The 14,876-nt window shown below is 32.9% G+C and overlaps 2 pseudogenes; one reads left to right on the top strand and one right to left on the bottom strand.

Moving 5' to 3' along the window:
- The window catches only part of LOC100521341 (protein spire homolog 1 pseudogene), a 166,516-nt pseudogene that overhangs the window by 84,509 nt on the left and 67,131 nt on the right, over positions 1-14,876 (bottom strand).
- Positions 2,591-2,691, top strand: LOC146396072 (U6 spliceosomal RNA; annotated as a pseudogene).

The following is a 14,876-nucleotide window of genomic DNA, read 5'->3' on the forward strand; positions in this document are numbered from 1 at the left end:
TATGACAAACCCACAGCAAATACAATACTCAATGGAGAAAAGCTGAAAGCCTTCCCACTAAAATCTGGAACAAGACAAGGATGCCCACTCTTACCACTTTTATTGGAAGTCCTAGCCATTGCTATCAGACAAACAAAACCAATACAAAGTATCCAAATTGGAAGAGAAGAAGTCAAATTGCCACTGTATGCAGATGACAGGATATTATATACAGAAAACCCTAAGGACTCAATCCCAAAACAATTCAAACTAATCAACTAACTCAGCAAAGTAGCAAGTACAAGATTAACAGTCAGAAATTGGTTGCATTTCGTATACTAACAATGAAATGCTAGAAAAAAAAATACAGAAATATAATACCTTTTAAAATTGCACCCCCAAAAATTAAATACCTGGGAATAAACCTGACCAAGGAGGTGAAAGACTTGTATGCTGAGAAATATAAAACATTCATCAAGGAAATTAAAGAGAATTCAAAGAAATGGAAAGATATTTCATGCTCCTGGGTTGGAATAATTAATACTGTAAAAATGGCCATACTACCCAAAGCAGTCTACAGATTCAAGGCAATCCCTATCAAATTACCCATGATATTTTTTACAGAACTAGAACAAACAATCCAAAAATTTACATGGAACCACAAAAGACCCAGAATTGCCAAAGCAATCCTGAAGAACCAAAACCAAGCAGGAGGCATAACTCTCCCAGACTTCAGGCAATATTACAAAGCTATAGTAATCAAGACACTGTGGTACTGGTACCAAAACAGACATACAGACCAATGGAACAGAATAAGGAACCCAGAAACAAACCTAGATACATACGGTCAATTAATCTTCAACAAAGGAGGCAAGAATATAAAATGGGGAAAAAGTCTTTTCAGCAAGTGGTGCTGGGCAAGATGGACAGCTACATGTAAATCAATAAAACTAGAACACATCCTCACAACATGCACAAAAGTAAACTCAAGACAGGGGTGACATTTTTGGGGGTTTTTTGTCCAGTTTTCTATAATAAGGATATGAAATTTTGTAATTACAAAATTTTTAAATTTAAGATTCATTTATTCAACTCCTATGGATCTTGCTCTAGTCAAATGAAGATGAAGTAGACAGGACTCTATCTTAAGCAAGTCAGTCTCATTAGAGACAGATAGATAGGTAAATAAATAAGACCCTCCCAAAACAATGAATTTCTGTTTGTTATAAAAAGGGTGTGCAAAGGGCAGAAACACTATATAATGCAAGGTGTGCAGCAGTTAAGATCAAGGGCTTTGGAGTCAGAGATTCTGGCTCTACTGTATGATTCTATGTACATTTTTAGCCACTCTCTCTCCACAGTGAATGTAGGAATGGTCATTCCTACTTCACAGAGTTAAGTGAATAATGTACATAGATCTTTAGTACAGTGTGTGGCCCATACAAAAACTGGTATGTTTAACTACAGAGCAGTAGGGAAGCACACAGTAGGGTATGAGAACAAACATACTACTGGTAAACATGATGGACAAAGGAGGCTAGGTCCTCAGTGTACCGAGGTCATCTACTTTGGATGTTCACCACATTAGAATTATAGGGTTACACTGAGATAGATGTGTATGTGCGTGTCTGTATGTGAGAGAGAGAGAGACAGGGCGAGGGGCGGGGAGAGAGAGAGAGAGAAGCACAACTGCTTTATAGCAAAGAATCTATTTTGAAGCTCTAAAGTCAGTAATATCATAGGACACTCTCAGGAGGAATGAGTTGGCCAAGTTCTGCCAAGGACGTTCTCACAAGAAGGCATTATGAAATGCCCTTATTCCTCAGAACTTAACTTTAAAATGTTCTCACTGGAGTCCAATGGAAGTTTTATGAGAGTAAAGGATAGAATTAGGTCTTGTATATTTTTAAAGGGTCATTCAAAAAAGCAGAGTCTAAATTTTTTACAGATGGCAGAATAAGGACTGATGCAGTTGGCCAAAACTGACCTTTTATGATTTTCAAAAGCAAATGTTTACTGAAAGAGAACTCTACTATACTACCAATGGAAAAAAAAAAAAATCCCAGTGCTTACATTGGACAACTCAGTACACATTCACTGCCAAATACATTTATAAAAAATCAATAACAATATTTTCCATCATACCTGTTTTCAACCTCCTCTCAAACATTTTGCCTTGTAGCTGCTTTTTTTCGAACACAAGTTTCTGAGGAAAAACAACATTTTTGATGAGAATAGGCTCATGAAGTCACATGCATTTTAGGAACCTTACTGTTAGCTTCACAGTCTCTACTTTACCACAATGATGCACAGGCAAGGGTGAAGATGGTCGATTTTGCCAGGTCTTCTGGATAGTGAATTCAGAACTGATTTCAAGTTCTTCCAGAATGGAACTCTTTTTAAACTTCTCTCAAAACACAACTCCCTTTTTTGATGAGGAAGAAGGATTTCAGAGAATTTTATGCTCTTTTGGATGTTAAATAAAACTCTTAAAAAACTAAATTTTGGTGAGTTGAGTGAGAAATTAGAAATATAAAAATCTATAAAAAGTGGATGGGAAAAATTAAAGATGGTTTGTCACAGTATATTTTGGGTTTGACAAATTTAAAAAGTTTAGTAGACAGCACATATACTAAAACTGGAACAGTACATAGATTAGCATAGCCTCTGTTCAAGGATGACAAGCAGATTAGAAAAGTACTGTGTATTCTAAGAAGTTTTTAAAAACATGTGTAATACAAATGGTTTTAAGACTTCTACCTGCACCCTGCTTGAAAGAGTTTTGTTTTGATTTTTTTAGGGAATGAATATGATATACATTCTATAATGAATTTATAAAAATGCCTAGAAATACATGTAATGAAGATTGCTATGTGTGCCAAAAAAAAAAGTTTGAGAGGAAAAACTGAAACTGTCAACTCAAATTATCAGTAGGGTTACTCATCCTCACAATAAACATAGTTTAGAATTTTCTTAACTTCTCTACTTATTAAGTACTTATTATTCAAGTACTCTTTTGATATGAATATTTTTAACATTTTTTTCCATTAGTTGATCATAAGAAAATCAGAAACACTCCAGTTTCTTTCTCAGAAGAAAATAAACGTGGTTATGTCTTCAGACACCATTTAAAAATACTTCATATATATAAAGTGACACTGGCACCTAATCTAAGTTTCCAAATGGTCATTTTCTGTTATAAATTGCATTGTCTATACCATTTTAAAAACAGTAAGAATAAATGGATAATTTGAATTGTAAAATAGTACCCTCAGTTTGGATAAAGTTTTAACAGTTTCTTATAAATTAAATATGTCCTTGTTCTCTGATCTAGCCATTCCATGCTTAGGTTTTTGACCAAAAAATAAAAACATATATCCACAAAGCTTTACTCACAGGTAGCAAAAACTGGAAACTCAAATTCCATCAAGAGGAGAATGGACAAATCTTAGTACATTCACACAGTGGAATACTACTCAGCAATTAAAAATATATTGATATGCACCACATAAATAAGTTTAACAGATGTTGTGCTAAGCAAAATAAGCTGAACATAACAGTGTACATAATTACAAATATGAAGGACATAACTAGAAAAAAAATAAATCAACGGTTTTAAAAATCAGGAAAGTGGTTGCCTCTGAATAAAGGAGAGGATTAACTGGAAAAAGATATGTAAGAGTACTTGCTGGGATGATGGAACTATCTGTTCCTCAAAGGGGTATAGGTTAACGGCTAGCTACATGCACTTGTCAAATGTAATCAAATTGTATACTTAAAATGTATTCATTTTACTACAGATTATTTCTATCTTGAGAAAGAATAGATGTATATATATATATAATATATATCAGGTAAATAAATCAAAAGAAGTATAACTTCTTCTATGTACCTTTCCATATCACTGTTTGTGAACTTAAGTGGTTCTAACAACAATACAAACAGATTTAATTCTGCAACTGTGCATCATTTTTATAACTGGTCTATTTTCCAGAAGGCAAGAGCTTGTCTTTTTTTTTTATTTAAATTGTTTGTAATACAGCACATAAATTGCCATTAAACATAGCAATGCAATGAGAACCTCTAGAAGAAACAGGTGGGATCACTTCCCATTTTTTTCCTTATGACTTTGAGAATATATCTCCCCCGAATGACACCTTTCTCCTTCAAACATTTCAGTTGTATATTTTATAACTTTTACATATGTCATTTTTACATGACAGTCACAGCTCCCACCTGGAGTTTTGCAACACTGTCCGCATGTTACCTTTTTTTTTAGAATATGCATGTTTTATTCTGAATAATTTTGCATAATAAAAATGAAAGTACAAAATAATTAACACAAAATATTTTAACAAGCTAAAATAAATCATGAAAGAAAAAAACAGAAATGCAATCCATTGCAGAGACTCTGAAAGTCATATAAAAGTTTGAAAACATCCTTCCAGTTTCTCTAATGGAAAGAGTTGAATGTCAAATTGAAATCATAGTATCAAGGGGCTAAAACAATCTACTGCATACTATCTAGAAACAAATATTGATGTTCAGAGTATACAGATTCAACAAGTTAAAAAATTATGTAAAAGGTTTAATAGCCATAGAGATTATAACTATCAAGCTGAGAAAAACTTAAAGAATCCTGAGATTGCTATTAGACATTTTGAAAAAGAGTAATCTTTTTTATTGATTTGCACAGTCATTCATTCACGTGTTTGTTCATTCAATCAACAAGTATTTATTGGGCAACTACTATGTATTCAAATGTTCTAAGAGCTTGGAATATGTAGAAAACAAATAGATAATTTTTTTTTTCATTTGAGATAGAATGTTTGATGTTATACTAAGAGGGAAAAGACAGGGAAAAGAGCTAAAAATTAAGTGAAGAATATTGAAATTTTTAATAAGGTAACCAGGAAAAGCCTACTGGTAAAGGTGGGTTTTGAGTAACTACCTAAAAGAAATGAGAGAGTGAGATATGTCAATACCTGGGAAAGAGAAGCCTGGCCAGCAGGAAAAGCAATGCCAAGGACCTGAGATGGGATAATACCTGTTTAAGAAGCTGAAAAGCAGCCCTGATGGTTTTAGCAGAGAAGAAGGAAAGGAAGAAGGTAATATCAAAGAAACACTGTGCTAGATCACACATGGCTTTTCAGGCTGTTGTAGAGAGTGGTTTTTATAGTGCTTAGGATGGGGGCTACGGAAGGTTGAAAGCAGAGGGGCAACATGATCTCATTTCCATTTTAACTAGATCCTCTGTCTTCTCTTTTGAGAAAAGAATGGGGAGGGTCAGTGTGAAAACAGAAAATCATTAAGAGGCTACTGCCATAATTCAGATAGAATGAAGAATGACAATAACTTGGAACAGGGTGGAAGCAGCAGAAAGTGGAGAGAAATAGTCAAGTTTTATACAATTTTAGGGTAGAGTTAAGATCTGTTGGCAGATCAAATATGGGATGTTAAAAAAGGAGTGAATGAAAAGTTTTAGAAATAAGTAAATAAAAGAATATTGATTTCCCTTAATTTGGGTTAAGTCCATGGCATATTGATGGAATTGTACCCACTTGACAAGAGAGGATTACAGAAGGAAAAAAACTGCTGCTAAAAATAAAACAAATAAAAACCCTTTCCCTGTGTAGTAGATGGTCTCTGAAATATTTTCACAGAAGTGTTATTCCTCTATTTTGAATCTTTGCTTTTTTTGTTGTTTTTTTGTTTGTTTTTTAGGGTTGCACCTGTAGCATATGGAGGTTCCCAGGCTAAGGGTTGAATCAGAGCTACAGCTGCCAGCCTATGCCACAGCCACACCAAGGGATCCAAGCCATGTCTGCGACCTGCACCACACTCACAGCTCATGGCAACACCAGATCCCCCACCCACTGAATGAGGCAAGGGATTGAACTGCATCATCATAGATACTAGTTGGATTCATTTCCTCTGCGTCACAAGGGAACTCCTATCTTGAATCTTTGAATCAAATTAAATGTAAATCCCGTGTTTTCTTATTGATCTCTGCTAATAAATGATTTTAAAAGTAAAGAAGAATGATACAACTTTATATACAAGTATGAAGTTATAGAAAAGATAGTGCTTAATAGAGAGGTGGAAGTTTTAAAAAGTTTACTTCAGAACCGGGTCTAAGTATAGGTGATAATCTGAAGCATAAAACAGTAATCTTTATGCAATCAACTTGTTACATATATCATTTGTAGAGTTCATTATTTAATAAAGTTAATATGGGAGTCAATTGTTAGGTCTGAGTCAGACAGAACCAGGTTGAAATCTAAAGTCTATGTCTATAAAATGTAGATATTGGGCAAGTTATTTAACTTCTCTAGATCAGTTTCTTCACATCAAAATTAGATACACAAATACCCACTAAGTTTTCTGTTTTAATAATTTGAATGCTATGTAGGACTGGGAACTATATCTAGTCACTTATGATGGAGCATGATAATGTGAGAAAAAAATGTATACATGCATGTTTGACTGGGTACCTTGGTATAGAACAGAAAATTGACAGAACACTGTAAACCAGCTATAATGGAAAAAATAAAAATCATTATTAAAAAAATAATTAAAAATAATAAAATAATAATTTGAAATATATGACCTCTATTAGGTACCTAATAATAGTAGTTGTGATTATTATTTCCCATTGAATCAAATTTTCTAATTTAATTTGATAATATTTGAATTATTTTAACCTAAGAATCCAGCGTCTTACTTTAAGGAAAAATAAATATTTATTGTTGAATGAAAGTTATTTTGAGTATTTATTTACATGAGTGATATTCAGAAGATTTTGAATCTAGTTTCAAGAAGGTTTCTTCTTTAGCACAGAAATGCTTACTACCAGTGGTGAAAGTTAATCTGTGTCAGTAGGGTCGCTAAATATCATCCGAGTCGTCTTTTTACCTTCTCTACAATAAATGTTTCTCATGAAGCTAAAGAAAAAACATGGCATACTTCTGGCCAATAAAATGTAAGGAAATCTCCTGGGTAAGGCTTCCAGAATGGTTTTTGTTTAGTAGAAAGAGAAATCTCAGAAGATACATTTATTTCACTCTCTTGCTTCCTCTTTCTCCCCTCCCCCCCTTTCCCCTTCTCTCTCCCCTTCTTTATTTCTTTCCTCTTTACACCATTGTCTTTCCCCTTCATCTCTACCTGAAATGTGGATAAAATGCCTTGAAGTCTAGTAGCCACTTGGGGATTATTAAGTAATAACTATGACCAAAAAATGTAACACTCTAAGCATGGCAGACCACAGAGATGAAAATAATATGTATCTCTGAAACCATCCTTGAGATGCCACACTAATTGCAAACTTCTAGACACCCTAGTTGTGAGAAAAAAATTAAAACATATTTAAGCCACCGTGGTCAAGTTTGCTTTTATTTGTAGCCAAATACAGTTCTAATTTCTCACTTTTCCTTATATTTGGCAAGCAGTATAGAGCTATTTTGTTCATTTATATTTTATTTGACTTCTTTTTTCAAGTAAGTTATACTATTATTACTATTCCATTCTCTTTATTTAAATCATGTAAGCTATTTTGAGGGGAAAAAAATTTCTGAAAACATACCCATGAATTTCCCCAAGAATTTTTTAGTAAACTTATGTGAGATATACACATGCAACTACTGCTTATAAATGGAGAAGAATTTTTAAACCAAATTAACATCACAACATAGGAGTTTTAAAATTGTGCAATTTTTTTTAAAGCTAATAACTGCTCTCAGAGAATTAATAAACATTAGCTAATGGCTGAAAAGTTTTTCTCCACCACCTTGCTTTATTTGTGTGTTTACCACTGGAGAAAAATGCAAAGTAAATTTTTAACCTAGAGTTGTTGTTTCTTCTTCTAAAGGAATAAATGTGATATTAATAAACCCACCAGCATTAAGTTATATGGAAATGGTTTCCTAAGCAAACCAAGCTTATGTTCCAAACAGCCACTTAATGGGCCTTTTCTTTACTTTCTGTCCTTCCTTCTCTTTTCTTTTTGGCTTGCTACAGGACAACTGCAAAAAGAAATTTAAAAAGAAGAGGATAATGACCTTAATTTGCCCACATCACATAGGTTAACATCCTGTAAGCCCCATTTGCAGTAGTTTTACTTAAAGATAAAACACTACATAGGAAACACATTTTACAGTGATAATGCTAATGACGAAAGAGTAATATAGGTTGACTAAATAAAGAACCACTTTTCTTAAAGAGAACACTTATAGGCAAAAATCTTTATATACTAAGTTATTTACACATTCCTATTTATATATGGTCAACAATGGTTAAAAATAATTTATATGACAAGGGACTTCTAGAAAATAATATTTCTGATAAAAGCATCCAAAAGCAATTATAATAATCAAAGTATTTGTTTATTTGTTCTCTACATTTTCTATCATCCTCTCAGGCTGAACATTCAACTGTCAAGACCATTAAACTTATTGTAAGAACTCAAAGGCATATATCATACACTAGAATTTTATTAAGTACACAGCAAATGTATTGCTTTTCACACACATACACAGAGTACTATTCAGCAGGTTTCTAAGCAGACAAAATGAATGGGAATGTGTGTGTGAAAGAGAGAGACATCAAATGAATATCTGATATAAATAAAATGCAAAAGAAAACTTCATCCAAAAAATTTAAAAGAGCACTTCAATCTCCTTTTATGAAGCCAAGCATTACCCTGATACCAAAGCCAAACAAAGACACAAGAAAAGAAAGCTACAGGCAAATATCCCTAATGAAAATAAACACAAAAATCCATCAACAACAAAGCACTAGAAAACAAAATCCAAGTATATTAAAAGGATTATATACCATGACAAGTAGGATTTATCCCTGGAATGCAAAGATGGTTCAACTTATAAAAATCAATTAATGTGATGCACCACATAAACAGAATAAAGGATAAATATCCCATGACATTTTAAATTCAGAAAAAGCATTTGAGAAAATTCAATTATCTTTCATTATAAAAATTCTCAACAAATGAGGTGTAGAAGGAAGCTACCTTTATGTAATAAAGGCCATTAGGATGAACCAATGGCTAACATGAATCTCAATGGTAAAAATTTGGTAGCTTTTCCTCTAGAATCAGGAACATGGCAAGGATATCTACTCTTACCATTTCTCTCAAACATAATATTGGAAGTCCTAGTCAGAGCAATTAGTCAATAAGAAACAAAAGTTACCCTAATCATAAGGAAGAAGCAAAATTTTCCCTGTTTTCAGATGACATGATCTTATATATAGAAAACCCTAAAGATTCCATCTAAAAAAATTGTTAGAATAAATATATTCAATAAAATTACAGGATATAAAATCAACATACAAAAATCATTTGCATTTCTATACGCTAATAACGAACCATCTGAGAAGGAAATTTGGAAAACAATTCCATTTAAAAGAACACCAAAAAGAAAAAATACTTATGAATAAACTTAAACCAAATAGATAAAATATTTGTGCACTGAAAACTATAAAATACTGAGGAAAGAAATTAAAGCAGAGACAAATGGAAAGACCTCTCATGTTCATGGATTGGAAGACTTAATATTGTTAAAATTCCCCTACTATCCAAAGAGATATACAGATTCAATGCAATCCTTATCAAAGATCTCAAAGGCATTTTTTGCAGAAATAGATAGAAATTTTTAAATTCATATGGAACCACAAAGACCATAAAGAGACAAATCAATCATGAGAGAGAAGAATAAAGTTGGAGGCATCACACTTCCTGTTTGAAAATATAAAACTACAGTAATCCTAAAAAGTATGGTACTGCTAAAGACAGACACATAGACTAATAAAACAGAATTGAGAGTTCAGAAATAAATCCACACATACTGTCATCTGATCTTTGACAAGAGTGGCAATACACAATACAAAGGATAGTCTCTTTTCAACAATTGATGATGCTGGGAAAACTGAATGACAGACACAAAAGAATAAAACTGGACTTTTATATTATACCATACATAAAAATCAACTCAAAAACAATTAAAGACTTAAATATAGGACTCAAAACTATAAAATGCCTAGAAGAAAACATACAGGAACAATTTCATTACCCTGGCATTAACAATGATTTCTTGGATGTGACACCAAAAACACAGGCAACAAAAATAATAAAAAAAAAAAAAGTAGGACTATATTGAACTTAAAAAAGCTTCTACATAGCAAAGAAAACAGTCAACAGAGTGAAAAGATATATAGTGGGAGGAAATACTTACAAATAATTATATATTGCTTTTTTAGCAGGTGCAGCATATGGAAGTTCCCTGGCTAGAGGTCATATCAGAGCTACAGCTGCCAGACACAGACATAGCAATGAGAAATCCAAGCCACATTTGTGACCTACATCACAGCTCACAGCAACACTGGATCCTTAACCCACTGAGCAAGGCCAAGGATTGAATGTGCATCCTCATGGATACTAGTTGGGTTCATAACCTGCTGAGCCACAATGAGAACTCCCATGAAATATGTATCTTGTGAAGAGATAGACTCCAAAATATGTAAGTAACTCGTTCAACTCAATAGTAAAACAAATAATCCGATTAAGAATAAGCTAAAGACTCAAATAGACATTTCTTCAAAGAAAATATACAAATGGCCAATAGGTATATTAAAAGCTGCTTATCATCACTAATAGTCAATGAAATGCACATCAAAACCTCATGATACATCCCCTCATACCTGTCAGGAAGGCTATTATCAGAAAAGCAAAAGACAAGTGTTGGTAAGGAAGTGGAAAGATTGGAACTCTTGCACGATGTTGGTGAGTATGCAAAATGGTTCAACTGCTATGGAAAACAGTATGGACCTTTACTCAAAAAATTAAAAATATAACTGCTGTACATGAAAAAATGCTCAACATCACTAATTATTAGAGAAATGCAAATCAAAACTATAAAGAAATACCACCTCACACCAGTCAGAATGGCTATCATTAATAAGTCTACAAATAAATCCTGGAGAGGGTGTGGAGAAAGGGGAAACTTCCTACACTGTTTGTGGGAATGTAAATTGGTACAACTACTATGGAAAACAGTATGGAAGCGTCTCATAAAATTAATATAGAACTACCATATGACCCAGCAATCCCACTCCTGGGCATATATCCAGACAAAACATTCATTCAAAAAGATACGTGCACCCCTATATTTATTGCAGCACTATTCACAATAGCCAAGACATGGAAACAATCTAAATGCCCATCAACAGGTGAATGGTTTAAGGAGATGTGGAATACTACTCTGCCACAAAAAAAGAACAAAATGATGCCATTTTCAGCAAAACGGATGGAACTAGACATTCTCATACTAAATGAAGTAAGTCAGAAAGAGAAAGACAAATACCATATGATATGACTTATATGTGGAATCTAAAATATGGCACAAATGAACCTATCTACAGAACAGAAATAAACTTATGGACATAGAGAACAGACTTGTGGTTGCCAAGGGGGAGGAGGAAGCAGTGGGATGGACTAGGATTTTGGGTTGCAAACTATAAATAAACTGTTGCATTTGGAGTGGATAAAAACAATATCCTTCTCTACAGCACAGGGAACTATATCCAATAATTGCAATGGAACATGATGAAAGAAATGAGAAAATGAATGTATATATATGTTTAACTGGGTCAATTTGCTGTACAGCAGAAATTGACAGAACATTCTAAATCAACTATAATAAAAATTTTTTAAAAAAATAAGAACTTCCATATGATTGAGCAACCACTGTGGGTATTTATCAAAAGAATTGCAATCAGGATCTTGAAGAGATATTAGCATTCCTGTGTTCACTACAGCACTATTCACAATAGCCAAGATGATAAAATAACATAAATGTCCATTGACAAATAAATGGATGAAGAATCTGTGGTATACACATAAAATGGAATACTAGACAACCTTTTAAAAAAAGGAAATTCTTCAATATACATCATGGATAAAAACAACCTTGGAGACACTATGCAGAGTGAAATAAGCCAATTACAGAGAGACATATAGTATATAATTTCACTTATATATCTAAAACAGTAAAACTATAGAATCAAAGAGTGAAGAGGTAGTTGCCAGGGAAAAGGTGGAAGAAAAAATAGGAAGTTACTAATCAATGTGGATAAAGTGTCAGTCAAGCAAGATGAATAAGCTCTAGAAACCTGTTCTACAATGTAGTCCCTCCACTCAATAAGGACACTTAAAAAATTGTTAACAGAGTAAGTCTTATGCCAAAAGTTCTTTCTATAACAAACTTTTTAAATAAGATGCTCATAACACTATTCAAATGTTAAGATACATGGTGATTTCACATATATTCTTTGGAAATGTACAACAATCAAAAAGAATTTTTATGAAAAAGAGTAATTTCAGACCTAGGGGTTGAGGCAAGTATCACTACTTAACAACTGGTAAGACCGTAGTAATTCTTCCCACTGTGAATTCCTGTTAGAATTTGAGACAAAATAAAATAACACAATCCTAATAATTTAAATTTTGGAAAGCATAGAAAGGCAATCTATAGAGTTCTATAACCAATGTCAACTATTGTCACAAAAAGTACAAAAGGTCATGAAAAAGGATCAAAAAACTTTACATACTGCCTATTCAATGTATTTGTTAGAAATTACATTCTAGAGTTAGTAACAGAAATCCAGGGTTCTCTCTCTCCTAGATAAAAATCTAGAAGTAACAGACAAAGCTGGTAGAGCTTTTCAATCATCTTGAGTCTAGGTCCTTCAGTCTTTCTCCTCTACCATCTTTGAGGTTGCCTCAGGATCCAAGAAGATGGCTGGAGCTATAGTCATCACATCCATAACCCACTAAACAGAAGAAAGGCAGGAGGCTGGGGACACAAGATTTGTACCTAGAAATCCCGCCTAACAGCTCCTACTAACATTTCATTGTTCATCCCTATCAATGAGGACAGCTGGGTGACATTGTTTTTCAACTGTCCGAAATTAGAAAGGAAGAAAGAGTGGATGGATATCAAATAGTCTTTTATATGACACCAGTGTTGAAGATAAAAATTAATTATATCCTCTTGATGAACAGAATATAAAAAAACCAATTGTTTTGCTCATATATGGTAATATCGCACAAAAACAACTGAGTTTTTAGCACAGGTCAGGCAATATTCTAATTATTTGTATGATTTAATTATTTACATTAATTTATATACTCTGTATAATAATCCTATAAAATAGCTCTATTTTATCCACATTTACAGTCAAGAAACTAAAGCACAGAGTTTAAGAAACTTGCTCAAATTAATAGAGCTGGTAAGTATCAGGGCCAGAATTTAAACTCAAGTAGTCTGCTTCATTCTTTGAAATTAAAAAACTATAGGAGAAATAGTATTTTTAAACAAAGGCCAAAAAAAAAAAAAAAAACCGAAAAGGGATTAAGAAAGGTAAATCTGTCCTGAAAATTACAGTAGTTCATTAATGTTAGCCCTATTTTTTTTGAGCATTAAGAATCTGTTATTTTCTTCTTTGAACTTTTCTGAATTCTCCAAAATCCCCTTAATGGATGTGCACTGCTTTTGTAATAAGAAAGAAAAAAATATATCATCAAATTACAATATTGCCAGTACCAAAGGGGAAAAAGGTAATTACTAAGTATGACAGTATGTAAAACAAAAGTTAAGGGAACACAGCATTTTACTCTTCATAAATACTGACAACACCCAACCACTGATGCATGTAGAGGTATGTCAACTAATGCACTTCAATGTAATTCTCTCAAAAGGCAAACACTGTTGATCAACAAGCTTTCCGTAAATAGTCATCAACTTAAATGTGCTATATTTAAACAATGCACATTAAATTCGTCTCAACCAGGCACAAATTCTGATAACAATGCTTATTGGAAATACCACATTGTGGTTCAACAATCCTTAAAAGATATTTTAATCAAATTGACAAAGAATGATTGAAAAAAAGTCAAAAGGTATGTGTGGAGGAGAAGTCTTCTATGGTCAAAATGACTATCTTAACGCTAACTTTGTACCACTCTCAATGTGATAATGTGATGAAGATAAAATCTTTAAGCTAATGGAAAAGAAAAGAAAAAAGATCTGGTAACTACTAACAGGGCAGCTGACTGAGCATTTTACAAGAATATGCTTTGTTTTATAGGTTTTTTCTTCAGAACCATTACAATATAATCTGTGACAATTGAACATTATTGAACCTAAATTTGGGGTTTGGGTCTTTTACATCAAAAGCAAAACAAGAGCAATAAAACAAGTCATTAAAAAAACCTTTCCAAGAATTGATTCTATTGCAAGACATTCAATTACAGGACTCTTAAGAGCTGAGAATGTTTTTTAAAAAAAAAAAAAAAAAACAAACCTGCTGTGTCGAATACTATGTCTAGATACCTATAATGCAACATGACAATGAGAGAAAAAATTATGTATACATGTATGTGTAACTGGGTCCCCATGCTGTACAGTGGGGGAAAAAATAAAATAAATAAATAAATAAAAAACAATTCTACCTCATCCTCAAATTACAGACCTTCTAAAAAGAGAATTACCAACTGGGGAAATGAACAAAAAATGTTTAAACACTAGTGGAGTATTCAAAACATGAGTTACAGGGTTCTGTTAGATTGGATAGATGGAATTAGATGGAGAATTAGACTTGATTCAGAGAATGAGAAGTCAACTAGGTCATGAAAAGACCAATATTCTTTTCCAAAGAAGTATAGTAAAGGGACAAAGGGAGTTAACATTGGGTAAATCTCAAAAAGTTGAGAGTTCAGGCTCAGAAATAGGTTTGAGAAATAAAACAAAAGTTCAGATGCTCAACTGAATCTTCTATAGACCACTTGAGATTACAAAACTGAGCATGAGCATCTGCCAAAAATA

This window comes from Sus scrofa, chromosome 15 (assembly GCF_054392235.1).
Source record: "Sus scrofa isolate SSC_HxYL_T2T_F1_AM1 chromosome 15, Sscrofa_HxYL_maternal_Yorkshire_Landrace_v2.0, whole genome shotgun sequence".
Taxonomy (NCBI): domain Eukaryota; kingdom Metazoa; phylum Chordata; class Mammalia; order Artiodactyla; family Suidae; genus Sus; species Sus scrofa.